Raw genomic sequence first — 15,844 nt, 5'->3', positions numbered from 1 at the left:
GAAACATCCCATAATCATGCAGTAAACTCGCTGTAAACACGCCTGTGGCATACACAGCGAGTTTCGCTTGCTGTCTACCCATAGCAGTTTTCCGGCTACATGCTGGCAGCTGTGCGCCGGATCACATAATTCCAAATGATTCAGGACTTCCTCCTGCAGGGGGCGCATGCGTGCCGCCAGTGGGCCACTTCTGCTGTAATAATTCACAACCAAAGCCGATTTGCCGAGTCTCTGGCACTCGATGCCCTTGACACCTGCCAATCGTCGGCAATACACTGAAAACTGGGATATGCCTATATAAAGAAGGCATGTCTCAGTTCTGACGGGGAAAGGAATGGATTCTGTGTTCCTGCAAAGCAGAGACTCAGGCATTACTTCCCCCTAGTAAAAGCAGCACACAGTTAACACACAAACACAGGCTAGGCACAGAGTTAACCATTTGATTGCCCTATATGTTAACCCCTTCCCAGACAGTGTCATTAGTACAGTGACGGTGGATATTTTTAGCACTGATCACTGCATTAGTGTCACTGGTTCCAGACAAAATGTCAGAATGTCTGCCTCAATATCTTCCCATCAACTTTGACCAGCTTCCCTGCCCCTGCTGAAGAAAAGCATCCCCACAACATGATGCTGCGACCGCCGACCACCATGTTTCATGGTGTGTTCAGGGTGATATGCAGTGTTAGTTTTCCGCCACGCATGGCGTTTTGCTTTTAGGCCAAAAAGTTCAATTTGGGTCTCATCTGACCAGAGCACCTTCTTCCACCTGTTTGCTGTGTCCCCCACATGGCTTCTCGCAAACTGCAAATGGAACTTTTTATGGCTTTCCTTCAACAATGGCTTTCTTCTTGCCACTCTTTCATAAAGGCCAGATTGTGGAGTGTGCAACTAATAGTTGTCCTGTAGACAGATTCTCCCACCTGAGCTGTAGATCTCTGCAGCTCCTCCAGAGTTACCATGGGCCTCTTGGCTGCTTCTCTGATTAATGCTCTCCTTGCCCGGCCTGTCAGTTTAGGTGGATGGTCATGTCTTGGTAGGTTTGCAGTTGTGCCATACTCTTTCCATTTTTGGATGATGGATTCAACAGTGCTCAGTGAGATGTTCAAAGCTTGGGATATTTTTTTTATAACCTCACCCGCTTTTAAGTTTAAATGCCACAACTTTATCCCTGACCTGTCTGGTGTGTTCCTTGGCCTTTATGATGCTGTTTGTTCACTAAGGTTCTCTAACAAACCTCTGAGAGTAGGTTCACACTGCAGCGGGGGCGACTCTGCAAGGCGTCCTGAGGACGACTTCATAGGCGATTTGCAAAACTACTTCTGTATAGAAGTCAATGCAGGTCACCCCGAGCCGCCCCCAAAGTCGTACAGGAACCTTCTTTTAAGTCGGAGCGACTTGCGTCGCTCCTATTAGAACGGTTCCATTGCATTCAATGGGCCGCGACTCGTCAGGCGGCTGAGCTGCCTGACGTGTCGCCCCAGTGTGAACCGGCTCTGAGGGCTTTACATAACAGCTGTATTTATACTGAGATTAAATTACACACAGGTGGGCTCTATTTACTAATTAGGTAACTTCTGAAAGCACGCCGCACTTTTCAGGTATTTATTTGTAAATAAATTAAAACCATTTATAATTTTCCTTCCACTTCACAATTATGTGCCACTTTGTGTTGGTCTATCTGATAGAACCAAAAACGTAAATGTATTTTATTGGGATTTTAACATGACAAAATGTGGAAAATTTCGAGGTATGAATACTTTTTCAAGGCACTGTAAATATATCCCCTATTTTGTGGATGCTGTAACATTTGCGCAAATCAATCAATATACGCTTATAGAGATTTTATTTTTTTTCCAAAAAATATGTAGCCGAATACGTATTGGCCTAAATATATGAAGAAATGTTTTTTTTTTTATATATATTATTTGATATGTTTTATAACAGAGTAAACAATATATATATATATATATATATATATATATATATATATATTTTTTTCTCTTCAAAATTGTCGGTCTTTGTTTATAGCGCAAAAAATTAAAACCGCAGAGGTGATGAAATAACCCCCCCCCCCCCAAAAAAAAAGCTCTATTTGTATGGGAAAAAATATATTTTTTTTTTTGGTGCAACGTCGCACAACCGTGCAACTGTCAGTTCAAGTAACTTAGTGGCATATTGCAATAAATGGCCTGGTCATGAAGGAGGGTAAATCTTCTGGAGGTCAGATAGTTAAGGTGCAGTAGCAAAGTGTCAAAAAGTTGTTGTTTCCTATTTCAACCTTTTAAAGTGGTTGTAAACCCTCACAACACACTTTATGCTACAGGTAAGCCTATAATAAGGCTTCCCTGTAGGTACCCAGGATATCTACTAAACCTGAACGGTTTAGGAGATATCCCCTGTTTTTACATGTGCCGATGTAATCGGCACATGCGCACTAATGTATGTCAGTGTAGCCAAGGAGGGGTAAGTAGTGAGCACTTCTCTAGTGCAGTAGGGGTAACCATAGGTACTTGCCATATATACTCGAGTATAAGCGGACCCGAATATAAGCCGAGGCACTTAATTTTACCACAAAAAAATGGGAAAACGTATTGACTCGACTATAAGCCTAGGGTGTCCATCTGCATGCCTCACTGTGCCTCACTTTGCCTCAGTATGTTCATGCCTCACTGTGCCCATGCCTCACTGTGCCCATGACTAGACTAGTGCTCCCCGGTCATAGGTCCCCCAGACTACATTCTGTGCCAAGTTCCGGGTCTAGGGGACCTACGACTGGCCAGTACCGGGTCCCCAAAGTCACCAAAGAAATTACCGTTTAACATGGGAGTCTATGGAAGGGGTGCCCGGCTTTGAAAAATCAGTGCTCCCCGGCCGTAGGTCAACCGGACTACAAACTTTGCACACTTGTAGAGGAAGAGTGGGGCTACGTGTGGTTCAGGGGCACCAACGGCCGGTACCGGGTCCCCAAAGCCTGGGAGATCAGGCGCAAAAAGGTGACTCGAGTATAAGCCGAGGGGGGCATTTTCAGCACAAAAAAATTTGCTGGAAAAACTTGGCTTATACTTGATTATATACGGTATTTCAAATACGTTGGAGTAGAGGACCTCCAGTGTTCCCTTTGCTGCACAGATCGTGAAAATATGGTCTAGAAATAAAAACCTAATTTAATATATATATTTTTTTAATTGAACGATACAGTCCATTGCTTCAAGCTCGTATGGAGTGGATGGTGCAGTCTGGTGTGCTAGTGATGCATATTGTAGTAGTGTAGGTCTCGGTGTTGGAGGTTTTAGTGTTGCTGTATTGGAGTCTTGCTGAAACAACACTAATGCAATTTCATTACTTGGTCATTTTAAATTAGAAATAATACTGTTGACCAACTTTGAAAACCGTCTGTGGCAAAATTTGAACCCCTCGATCTAGTTGGGTGCCTGCTGCGGATTCAGAATGTTTTTGATATTTTGTGGTCCTTGTTCTCTGCAATACATAACAAAATCCATGTGATGCTTTTTCTTTTTTTCATGTAGCTGTCAGGGGAATCAATCCCAGTTGTTTTGCATGTCTGTAATTCTGAAGATTATAATTTCTATTCATCATTGTTCGTTTTTCATTTACACCATCACCCTCTTCACCCACAGGATCCGCTTTCTCCCTTTGATTGACTCCTCTGTCTGCATGAAACTGTAACAAAGGTAATTATTCCCTTTATTGCAAGGGTCTGAACCCCATGCCACCACCATTGCAGAGCCAAGGGGAATCCTGGGCTCCTGATATGACACACCCAAGCTGATTTCCCTCACTCTGCTGGGCAATACTGCATCTGAGTTCTGGTGTGTGACTTTCTGGGGAGGTGAGCAATTGTGCCGTAGGTGAATTTTGTTTAGAAATGCCGCATACACACGATCGGACATTCCGACAACAAAACCATGGATTTTTTTCAGACGGATTGTTCGTTCAAACTTGTGCTGCATACACACGGTCACACAAATGTTGTCGAAAATTCTGAACGTCAAGAACGTGGTGACGTACATCACTACGCCGAGCTGAGAAAAATGAAGTTCAATGATTCCGAACGTGTGGCGAATTGATTCAGAGCATGCGTAGGATTTTTGTGCGTCGGAATTGCATACAGATGATCGGGATTTCCGGCAAGAACATTTGTTGTCAGAAATTCCGATAGCAAATGTCCGATGGAGCATATACATGGTCGGAATATCTGACCAAAAGCTCGCATCGAATATTTGTTGTTGGAAATTCCGACCGTGTGTGTGCGCAGCATTAGGGGGTGTTTTTGCTTAGAAGGGAAGGTGTGTATTAGTTGCTCTTGACCTATGTTTCACTCTACGATACTCCTAACTTTTCACTTTGTATTACTAACCACTGACCTCTGAACTCTGCATTACTACTGACCCCTGCACTCTGCGTTAGTACTGGCATCTGAACAATGTGGTACCACTAACCTAAACTATGCGTTTCCTTGTTAGGTTATCTCCTTATCTTTGGTCTTTTCTATGTTACTCGGGTCGAACTTCAGGGTTACCTACCAATGCTTTATTGGTTAAACCTCATGTAACGCACATTTAGAATTTATTGTTTGCAGTCATTGTTCTGTGTTCTTTTTGTTCTGCTATCTTTGTCTCTTGGCTTTATCGAGACTTACTCACTTTAAAGAGAAACTCCAGGCAGATATGAAAACATATAATACTTTTGCATAATTATTAAGAACGTGTTTTTTTTTTTTTTTTAGAAAAGTCCTTGAAATTGGAAACGTGGAATTTTTCAGAGTTTTTTTTCTATAAATTTTAGTTGACTTCTTTTTTTATTTATTTAGCCCAGGTTCACACTGGGTGCGATTTCATTCGATTTGAGATGCGATTTCACATGTGAAATCGCATCTCAAATGCCTCCAATTGTCGGCAATGGCGCCGTCCTAATCGGTGCGACGCCGCATCTGCGGCGCTGCACCGATTTCAAAAAGTAGTTCTTGTACTACTTTTTGCGATTCCGGGCCGCGATTTACATAGACATCTGTGCAGAAACCTGCACAGATGTCTCTTAAATCGCGGCCGAAATCGGGACTGCCAGCGGGAGTGAAATTGTGCGAGTTCAGCTGAACTCGCACGGCTTCACTCCCGCAGCCCAGTGTGAACCAGGGCTAAAGCTGATTTTCTTGTTTCTTGTCACTTTTAGGCTGGGTTCACACCTATGCAAATTGGATGCGGGATTCCCTGCATCCAATTTCCATAGTAGGAGATTGCGATTGGTTCTCTATGAAGGTGGTTCACATATCTCCGTTGCGGCTCCGGTGCGAATTGCACAGGGGTCCTGTGCGTCTTTTGGTCCTTTCGGGTTCGGAATTCAGCCCAATATTCAGACTGAAATCAGACCTGAAATGGTGAACGGGGATGCACCGGACCCCCTGCTGTAAGCCGCATGCGGCTATAGTGTGAACCCAGCCTTAAAGATTTTTGGGGGGGGGGGGGGTCAGCTTGGTTCAAAGGAATGGTTACCTTTTACAAAACATTCTTATGAAACAGCCTTGTAGACTCTGATTGGCTGAGGTGAACCTATCCTTTAGACCCCTTTCACACTGAGGGTGTTTTGCAGGCACTATAGTGTTAAAAATAGCGCCTGCAATCCACCCTTAAATGGCTGCTCCCCATACTCCAGTGTGAAAGCCCATGTCCTGCCAGCAGCTTCTTTGGAGCGCATTGGCAGCGGTGGACTCAGCGCTGCTAATGCGCTCCTACCCATTGAAATCATTGGACATCGCTGCCGTACTGCCGGCACATTGCGGGCAGTTTTAAGCCTTTCTTGGCTGCTAGCGGGGGGTTAAAACACCCCCTCTAGCGGCCGAAATGAGCCGCAAATCCGGTGGTAAAATAGCGCTGTTTTACCACTATTTTACCGCCGACCCAGTGTGAAAGGGGTCTTAAGGCAAGTGTTCCTTTGAACTGAGCTGGCAAAACAGAAAAGGAAGATCGAAGGAGACATGGAGATCAGCTTTACATGTTTTTAATGTTGAAATTTCTGCATGTTGTGTATTTTGTACTTAAAAATCATATGATGAAGATGTGTTTGTGTTTGCTCCTAAAAAAAATGTGCTAGCTTTTGGCTGGCATCATTAAATTAACAATTTAAAGTAAATTCGTTAAACTCTAAAAATGTAAAAGACAGAAATGAATGCGGCTCTGTAGTCCATGAATATCATTCAGGGCCCGTTCACCCCATAGAAATGCAGTCCAGATGCTTTTCTGCATGCGCATTTTGACGCATTTTTAAAGCGTTTTTGGTTAGTTTCAGATGCAGTCCAGTGCATTTTCCCCCCTCTTTTTTCTTAACCTTAAGGCCTGGTTCACATTGGTATGATTTGAGATGTAAAATCGCATCTCAAATCGGCGGCATTTGTCCGCAATGGCACCGTCCTAATCGGTGCGACGCTGCATCTGCGGCGCTACACCGATTTCAAAAAGTAGTTTTTGTACTACTTTTTGCGATTTCGGGACGGAAATGTCTCTGCACAGATGTCTCTGAAATCGCGGCCGAAATCGGGACTGCCAGCAGGAGTGAAATTGTGCGAGTTCAGCTGAACTTACATGGCTTCACTCCCGCAGCCCAGTGTGAACCACATGCAGTTCAGTGCATTTTTTTTTTTTCTGCATCAAAACACATGGAAGTAGGTTATATGGTTTTTAATGGTATAGTTCACACCAGTGCTTTCCAGTTCCAGGGGAAAAAAGTAGAACATGCTGCACTGGACTGTACTGGAATGCTGTAAAAAGCATCAAAATGCACTGAAACACACATGTCCTTATTTGACCACTTCAGCCCCAGGCCATTTGGCTGGGCAAAGACCAGGCAACTTTTTGCGATTAGGCACTGCGTCGACAGTTACGCGGTCGTGCAACGTGTTTTCCAAACAAAATTGACGTCCCTTTTCCCCCCACAAATAGAGCTTTCTTTTGGTGGTATTTGATCATCTCTGTGGTTTTTATTTTTTGCGCTCTAAACAAAAATAGAGCGACAATTTGGGGGAAAAAAAAACATGTTTTATTTTTTTTCCTTAGTTTAGGCCGATATGTATTCTACATATTTTGGTAAAGAAAATGGCAATAAGCGTTTATTGATTGGTTTCCGCAAAAGTTATAGCGCCTTCAAAATAGGGGATAGTTTTATGGCATTTTTATTAATATATATTTTTTCTTACTAGTAATGGCGGCGATCAGCGTTTTTTTTAAATGTGACTACGACATTATGGCGGCCACATCGGACACCTTTTGGCGCTATTTTGGGACCATTCACACTTATACAGGGATCAGTGCTATAAAAATGCATGATTACTGTGTAAATGTGACTGGCAGTGAAGGGGTTAACCTGTAGGGGCCGCTGAAAAGGTTAAGTGTGACCTAGGGATGTGTTCTAACTGTGTGGGGGCAGGGCTACGTGTGTGACACGACAATGATCACCGCTCCTGATAACAGGGAGCTGTGATCAGTGTCCTGTCCCTAGGCAGAATGGGGAAATGCTTGTTTACATTAGCATTTCCCCGTTCTTCCTCTCTGTGAGACGATCGCGGACTCCCGGCGGACCCCGGTCAGACTCACGGAGCTCGAGGCAGGTGGTGCCCGCAACCCCAGCCCTAAAGACGACGTAAATATACGTTGATCTGCACAACTGTGGCATTCTGCCGACATATTTAGTCATGCATCGGTCGGCAAGGAGTTAAGGTTAAGAAAAGAGGGAAAAAATACACTGGACTGAATCAAAAACGCACTGGAATGTGTTAAAAACATGTGTGCAGAAAAGTATCTGGAACGCATCTGGACTGCATTTCTATGGTGTGAACTGGTCCTTAAAGTGGAGGTTCACCCTAAAACAATTATCTAACATTACATCCAGCATACTGCCGACATGAACAGTATGCTGGTATTTTTTTTTTTTTTCTCCGTACATACCGTTATATTGTCATTTTTCCCCCCGGCTTCTGGGTTCTGATTCCCGTGGGACTGGGCGTTCCTATCCAGGAGGTAGATGATTGACGTCTGGTGAAAAACTTCCCATGGCGCATAAGGCGCGTCACCAGTTTTCCATAAATAGCCGACCTGCGAGTCGGCTCTATATGGCGCCTGCGCAGTTAGCTCTACACGGCGGGCGCAGGCGCCGTATAGAGTCGACTCGCAGGTCGGCTATTTACGGAAATGGGGACAGTGTAAGTAGATCTGTACTTTTAATCAGCAAGGCAATAAACAGACATAACATGAATGCAGAAGGGCTTTGTTTGGCAAGTTCATAGCATAAAACAAAACATCTGCTTGTTTTACTTACTAATTAAACTCTAGTCATTCCTAATGGGGTGCCCCCTAATGAGTCCCCCAAAATAAACAGGCTGTTCTGGTACCTATAGTGTTTTGTCAGTAGTGAGGGAGCCCTGAGCATCAGTCATTTTACATATTTATGGGCCTGTGCTGAGCTCGGACTAATTACAAGGTCTGGCTGCTGGCTAAGATGTGGACTTTGCAATGGAAGCTTTATTCTACCCAAAGCTCTACAAAGCCTTTGGATTCCAGAAACCAGACCAGAATATATTAAAATCGAATTAAACTCGGCTGTATATCCTTTTGGGGCCCCCTGGCAGTATATGCCATAATGTGCTAGTACGCACCACATATTCGCACATTAGGCAACATACCTGTCAAACAAGACCCTCCAGCGCTGTGCTGTCAGCCCTCAAGCTGAGTCCAGGCGCTTCCATCTTCTCCTGGTTTTTCTGTAGGGTTGTCTCCGTTCGGCCGCTTGAATAGTCAAGCTACAATGACATCATTCCCACACCTGCGCACGGAAGTCACATCATGGCGCCACAAAGCAGTGCCATAAATGTACACTGAGCTGTGTGTGAAAACAATATATATTTTCTGAAAGCAAAGGCCCAGGAGAAAAACATGCTGGTTGTTGCAATTTTTTATGTCGCACGATATTTGCTCATCACTTTTTCAAATGCAATTTTTTGGAAAAAAATTCACTTTAATTTTATTGCACAGAAACACAATATAATACCCAATTGTTTGCTAAAACAAACCTAAAAGGTGATGTTACGCCAAGCCAATGAATATTCAACATGTCACACTTTCATTTATAAAAGCCTGTGGAATGGCAACAAACTACAATAATTAAAAATCTCCATAGGCTACACGCTTTAAAATAATGCAGTGCAATACAAGTAAAAAATGCACAATAAAACAATACCTCAGGTATAAGGTCAGCACCTTAAATATGTGAAAAAATTAGCAGGTAATGGTTTACAGAGACTGACAGGAAGGATAAAGTCTGTAAGTTTTTGATGGGGGTACACACTCTCAGGGCTGCCATCAGAGGGGAACAGAAACCATGTTCCAATTCTATGGGAAAAACAACAAGGGAAGAGGCGCCTCTGAGTGTAGTAGTTTTAAAACAATTTTAATAGTAAAACATAGGTAATGGTCACTCACATTTTAGAGGTGACAGGTAAGCATGTAACAGGTGTTCCCAAAGGAGGGAGGGGTATCATCCGGCCGTCACTTTCATCCGGGTCCTGCTGGAGCGCTGTGTGGGGAGGTATCACTTCCACCGCTGATGGAGAGTAGCCGGCTGCGATGGAGGATCCTCAAACCGAGGCGTGGAGCGCAGATGGATGGCAGGCGGAGGATGATGGCGTCACCGGGTATGCGACGCGTTTCCGAGTTGTCAGGCAGCGATGACGTGGCTGCCGCACTCCTTTCTCAAGTATGAGATGAGGGAATCAGGAAGTAAAGCGTTGGGGCTTCACTGCCCGGTTCCCTACTGCTCGAGTCGCGCAGCGCATCCTCACTGGTCCCTGCTGTGTTCTGGGACCTGTGTGTTTCCCAAAAGACAGCGGGGGGGAGTCTATACCCCCAGAAGTATTATACAGGTATCTGCACCCCCTGAAAGGTGCCAAATGTGACACCGGAGGGGGGGGGAGGGTTCTGAAAAGTGGAGGTTCACATTTTGTGTGGACCGCTTCAAGACTAGGCTCACACTAGATTTGGTGCGGATTCAGCATCGCATCCTGTCTGTCCATGCAATCCGATTTCGGAGTGTATGTTAAGTTGACACCCGGCAATTGGTTTGCAAAACTAATGAACAGCTATGCTATCCCATTCTGGTGCAGACAAAAAAAGGGTCCTGCACCAGTTCGGTGCAAATACGGCGCAATTTCAGCCCTATAAATCCATGGCTCAAATCTCACCCCAGAGAAACTGCATGCGATTTACACAAGAATGTGCTGCTAAAGCTTCCAGTGAGCAGAGTTTTTTTGAGCGCTGATGAGAAAGGGCACATTTATTATCTGTTCATCAGTCTTTTTCTTACAGTGTTTTTGCACTTTGTAAAAAGCTGATGCAGCCACTAAGGTCGCATTGGGGAAGTACCCACATGTCATAGTTTGTGCTGTACTGATACAGGCGGGCTTGTAAGCATTATCATTTTTAAGGTTTCCGGTTGATATCTTTATTTTTAAACTTGAGCGAGACTACTGAAAAGTGAGTGGTTTTCACACAAAGCCACAGCTATCTTCGTGGTTGGTCATTCTAAGACTCCTGAATCTAAATCGCACATTACCGTGTCTATTCAGTTCACCACATTTACAGGAACATGTAAAAGTTCTCATATGTTTGGCAGACCCTAAGATATTTGCCGTTGTGTATACATTCCCTGTGCTGGTTGTTTTTGTTGTTTTTTTTAACCACCTCAGCTCCGGAAGGTTTTACCCCCTTCATGACCAGGGCATTTTTTGCTATTCAGCATTGTGCTACTTTAACTGGCGATTGCAACACTGTAACACAACTAAAATTCACAGATTTTTTTCACACAAATAGAGCTTTCTCTTGGTAGTATTTAATCACCACTAGGTCTTTTTATTTTTTGCCATATAAACAAAAAAAAGACCAAAAATCTTGAAAACAAAAAATACGGTACATATTTTCTGTTCTCTGCTATAAAACATATCCAATGACTCCAAATGTATTTTACTACACGTCTTTGTTAACAAAAAAAATCCCAATATGTGTATATTAATTGGTTTGTGTGAAAGTTCTAGCATCTACAATCTATGATATATTTGTAAATTAGTCATCATGTACTGACGGCCTATCTCATTTCTTGAGACCCTTAAATGACAGGATAGTACAAATTAGTTTAAAAAATAGACAGTCTGAGGTATTCAGTAAGAGGCATGGCAAGTTTTTTGAAGTTGTAATTTTCTTGTCACAATTTTTTGAAAAATTAAGAAATTTAATATATATATATATATATATATATATATATATATATATATATATATATATATATTTAAAAAATGTACCGGTGCAGTGCAATGTCACCAGTGCAGTACAGCAGTGATTAGGGACACTAATTGGTGACAGTATGTTGTAATGTATTACATTTTTTTTACTATTTTTTCAGAGTAGTTCAGTGTCACCATAGTACACTGTACTGCTCTGGGGGGGGGGTGATCAGGGATTTTTTTTCTCACTTTGATTGTAGCAGCAATGATTTGTACTGTCATGAATGGGTTACATTCATAACAAATGTGATTACTAGTGATCTGTGATTAGCTACAGCTAATCACATGGTACAGGGTGCTGTGATTGGCTTGTATCTGTGGGCCAATCACAGCATAGGAAACACACACTCATTCATAACAACTTTGTTAACATTGTAATTATGTGCATAGCGACACAGCGGTCGCAGGAGCAGTGCGCTGCATGCCCCAAACCTGAAACAGGCAGGATGACATATACGGTATGTCATGCAGCCTGTTTTGTGTTTGAGGTTAACCACTTCCGGACCGCCCACCGCATATATACTGCGGCAGGATGGGCCGGCTGCGCAAAATCATGTACATGTACGTGATTTTGCGCACACGATCTAGGGGGCAGGAGCCAATCGGCGGGTCTGGCGGCCATAATGGCTGCCAAACTGCGGTCTGCCTACGCAAAGAAGTCGGATCACTGTTCTGTCAGGGAGTAAAAGAGGGATCTTGTGTTTCAGCTGAGCTCCAGTGAGTGCATCCACTCCCCCCACAGTTAGAAAGCATCCCTTAGGGGCACACTTTACCCCTTGTGGTAACCCCTTCCCTGCCAGTGTCATTTATACTGTGACAGCCTTATATGTATCAGAATACATATTGGCCTAAACTGATGAAGAAATTTTGATTTAAAATTTTTTTTTATTATTGGGAATGTTTTTTATAGCTGAAAGTATTAAAAATATTGTTGTGTGTCTTCTTTTTTTTTTTTTTGTTTTTTTTTTGTTTATAGTGCAAAAAATTAAAACCAGAGGTGATCAAATACCACTAAAAGAAAGCTCTATTTCTGGGAAAAAACGGACATATATTTTATTTTGGCACAGTGCCGCGCAATTGTCAGTTTAAAGCAACGCAGTGCCGTATCGCACTTTTTTTTCAATATGTTATACAGTGAGGAAAATAAGTATTTGAACACCCTGCTATTTTGCAAGTTCTCTCACTTGGAAATCATGGAGGGGTCTGAAATTGTTATCGTAGGTGCATGTCCACTGTGAGAGACATAATAAAAAAAAAAAAAATCCAGAAATCACAATGTATGATTTTTTTAACTATTTATTTGTATGATACAGCTGCAAATAAGTATTTGAACACCTGAGATAATCAATGTTAATATTTGGTACAGTAGCCTTTGTTTGCAATTACAGAGGTCAAACCTTTCTTGTAGTTTTTCACCAGGTTTGCACACACTGGAGGAGGGATTTTGGCCCACTCCTCCACACAGATCTTCTCTAGATCAGTCAGGTTTCTGGGCTCTCGCTGAGAAACACAGAGTTTGAGCTCCCTCCAAAGATTTTCTATTGGGTTTAGGTCTGGATACTGGCTAGGCCACGCCAGAACCTTGATATGCTTCTTACAGAGCCACTCCTTGGTTATCCTGGCTGTGTGCTTCGGGTCATTGTCATGTTGGAAGACCCAGCCTCGACCCATCTTCAAAGCTCTAACTGAGGGAAGGAGGTTGTTGCCCAAAATCTCGCAATACATGGCCCCGGTCATCCTCTCCTTAATACAGTGCAGTCGCCCTGTCCCATGTGCAGAAAAACACCCCCAAAGCATGATGCTACCACCCCCATGCTTCACAGTAGGGATGTTGTTCTTGGGATGGTACTCATCATTCTTCTTCCTCCAAACACGGTTAGTGGAATTATGACCAAAAAGTTCTATTTTGGTCTCATCTGACCACATGACTTTCTCCCATGACTCCTCTGGATCATCCAAATGGTCATTGGCAAACTTAAGACGGGCCTTGACATATGCTGGTTTAAGCAGGGGAACCTTCCGTGCCATGCATGATTTCAAACCATGACGTCTTAGTGTATTACCAACAGTAACCTTGGAAACGGTGGTCCCAGCTCTTTTCAGGTCATTGACCAGCTCCTCCCGTGTAGTCCTGGGCTGATTTCTCACCTTTCTTAGGATCATTGAGACCCCACGAGGTGAGATTTTGCATGGAGCCCCAGTCTGAGGGAGATTGACAGTCATGTTTAGCTTCTTCCATTTTCTAATGATTGCTCCAACAGTGGACCTTTTTTCACCAAGCTGCTTGGCAATTTCCCCGGAGCCCTTTCCAGCCTTGTGGAGGTGTACAATTTTGTCTCTAGTGTCTTCGGACAGCTCTTTGGTCTTGGCCATGTTAGTAGTTGGATTCTTACTGATTGTATGGGGTGGACAGGTGTCTTTATGCAGCTAATGACCTCAAACAGGTGCATCTAATTTAGGATAATAAGTGGAGTGGAGGTGGACATTTTTAAAGGCAGACTAACAGGTCTTTGAGGGTCAGAATTCTAGCTGATAGACAGGTGTTCAAATACTTATTTGCAGCTGTATCATACAAATAAATAGTTCAAAAATCATAAATTGTGATTTCTGGAATTTTTTTTTTGATTATGTCTCTCACAGTGGACATGCACCTACGATGACAATTTCAGACCCCTCCATGATTTCCAAGTGGGAGAACTTGCAAAATAGCAGGGTGTTCAAATACTTATTTTCCTCACTGTAGTTACCTGCTCTGTGCAATGGTTTTGCACAGAGCTGGCGCGATTCTTCTCTTTTGGCGTCCCATGCCGGGCGCTCCTTGCTCCATCACACACACACAGCTGGCCTCAGACCTGCCCCCTCACTCCCTTCTCACTGGCTATGATTGAACTAATGAGAAGGGGGAGAGCCTCAGTTCTCGTGCACATCACTGGATCGAGATGGAGCTAAGGTAATTTTAAGGGGGGGAGGGGGGTGAAGAGCTGCATGTTCGAGGTTTTAAAGGTAAAAAAAACTTCAGGTTTTAGAACAGCTTTAAACTTTTAAAGGATGCTCCAACTGTAACCCCCATAATTTGCTGGGAGTCAGGGAAATTGAGAAGAAGCAGGAGAAGTGTCAGCTTATTTGCCAAACACAGAGAGAGGAATAGCACGCCTGTTTTGCTTAAGCATATTGCAAATAAACATTTTTCATAAAGAAGAAGGCATAGTTACAAGCAACATTTACAAAGATTCTATAAATATTTGCATAGATGATTTCTTGTTTTTGGATGATCCCAACACATGCTTACAACTCTCCAAGAGTCTGCTGGCAGGTCTCCATGTTGATGTTCCTCTCACCCCTCCCAGACACGATAGAAAAGTAGCTATATTTATTAATACAAGGATTCTTAACTGAATATACTTGAACTCAAGTTCTCAGCCAGAGGTATGTGTACTTAAGGGGAACTTCTACACCCACAGGGGGTGCCTTTTTAATGTAAAATAAACATATCGTTATACAATCTTTGCAAATGACAAAACCTAAATAAGACCTAAGAATACTTTTTAGTTCTCTAAAAACCCCAAGGAAAGAGTTGGGGGGGGGGAGAATGTATATAGTTATAAATGTCCATAAGGTGGAATTGTAAACTTTGGGAGACGTTTATTAATACATTCTCATCAGTTGCCCTCCATTATGTACTACAGTTTAAAAATCATGCAATAAGTGTGTTTCGTCGCTTTACGGTGGTTTTGTCACATTGTATGAAAGCGTGACACCTTTTGCAATTTGCCTTTAACGATAAGAACGTAGAAAAACATTCACCCATTTTTAGATATATGCATTGGCCCGGATTCGCATACATCGGCGCATATTTTTGCCGCCGCAGCGTATCTCTTTTACGCTTTGCCGGCGCAGAGCACAGAGGCAAGCACTGGATTCACAAAGCACTCGCTCCCACTCGCTGTTAAAGATATGCTGGGTTTACTCGGCGTAAGCCAGCGTGGGTGGAAGTGTGCGTAAGCCATGCTAATGAGGCGTGACCCCATGCAAATGATGGGCCAAGCGTCATAGAAGTACTTAAAACGAACGGCACATGCGCCGTCCCGTGGACGCATCCCAGTGCGTATGTGCAGAATAACGTCGGAACTACTCCCTAAGATACGACGGATCACTGCCTACGACGTGAACGTAACCTACGCCCAGCCCTATTCACGTACTACGTAAAATACGACGGGTCTGTTCCCTAGTTCATACCTTTGCATGAGTTGCGCCTCCTATATGGGGAATAACTTTACTCCGGACGTACGACTTACGCAAACCGTGTATATTATGCGCCGGGCGCAACTACGTTTGTGAATCGGCGTATCTCCCTCATTTGCATATGTGCATAGAAAAAAAATTGGAAGGGGCAATTGCGCCCAGCATAAATATGCGCCCACTATACGCCGGCGTAGGAAAGTTACGTCGGTCGGATGAAGCCTATTTTCAGGCGTATCTCGGTTTATGGGCATGGCGCATAAA

General features: G+C 43.3%; 1 protein-coding gene across 2 annotated transcripts in view; it reads left to right on the top strand.

Annotated features, from left to right (window-relative positions):
• The window catches only part of ZMYND11 (zinc finger MYND-type containing 11), a 128,778-nt gene that overhangs the window by 33,480 nt on the left and 79,454 nt on the right, over positions 1 to 15,844 (top strand). For both annotated transcript variants that reach the window (XM_040352685.1, XM_040352686.1), the window contains exon 2: positions 3,642 to 3,695. The gene's annotated coding sequence lies outside the window, so the exon portion shown is untranslated. The remainder of the gene's footprint in view (positions 1 to 3,641; positions 3,696 to 15,844) is intronic.

Source organism: Rana temporaria, chromosome 5 (genome assembly GCF_905171775.1).
Source record: "Rana temporaria chromosome 5, aRanTem1.1, whole genome shotgun sequence".
Classification (NCBI taxonomy): domain Eukaryota; kingdom Metazoa; phylum Chordata; class Amphibia; order Anura; family Ranidae; genus Rana; species Rana temporaria.
The sequence above is the reverse complement of the archived record's forward strand: the minus strand, read 5'-3'. Positions and strand labels throughout refer to the sequence as shown.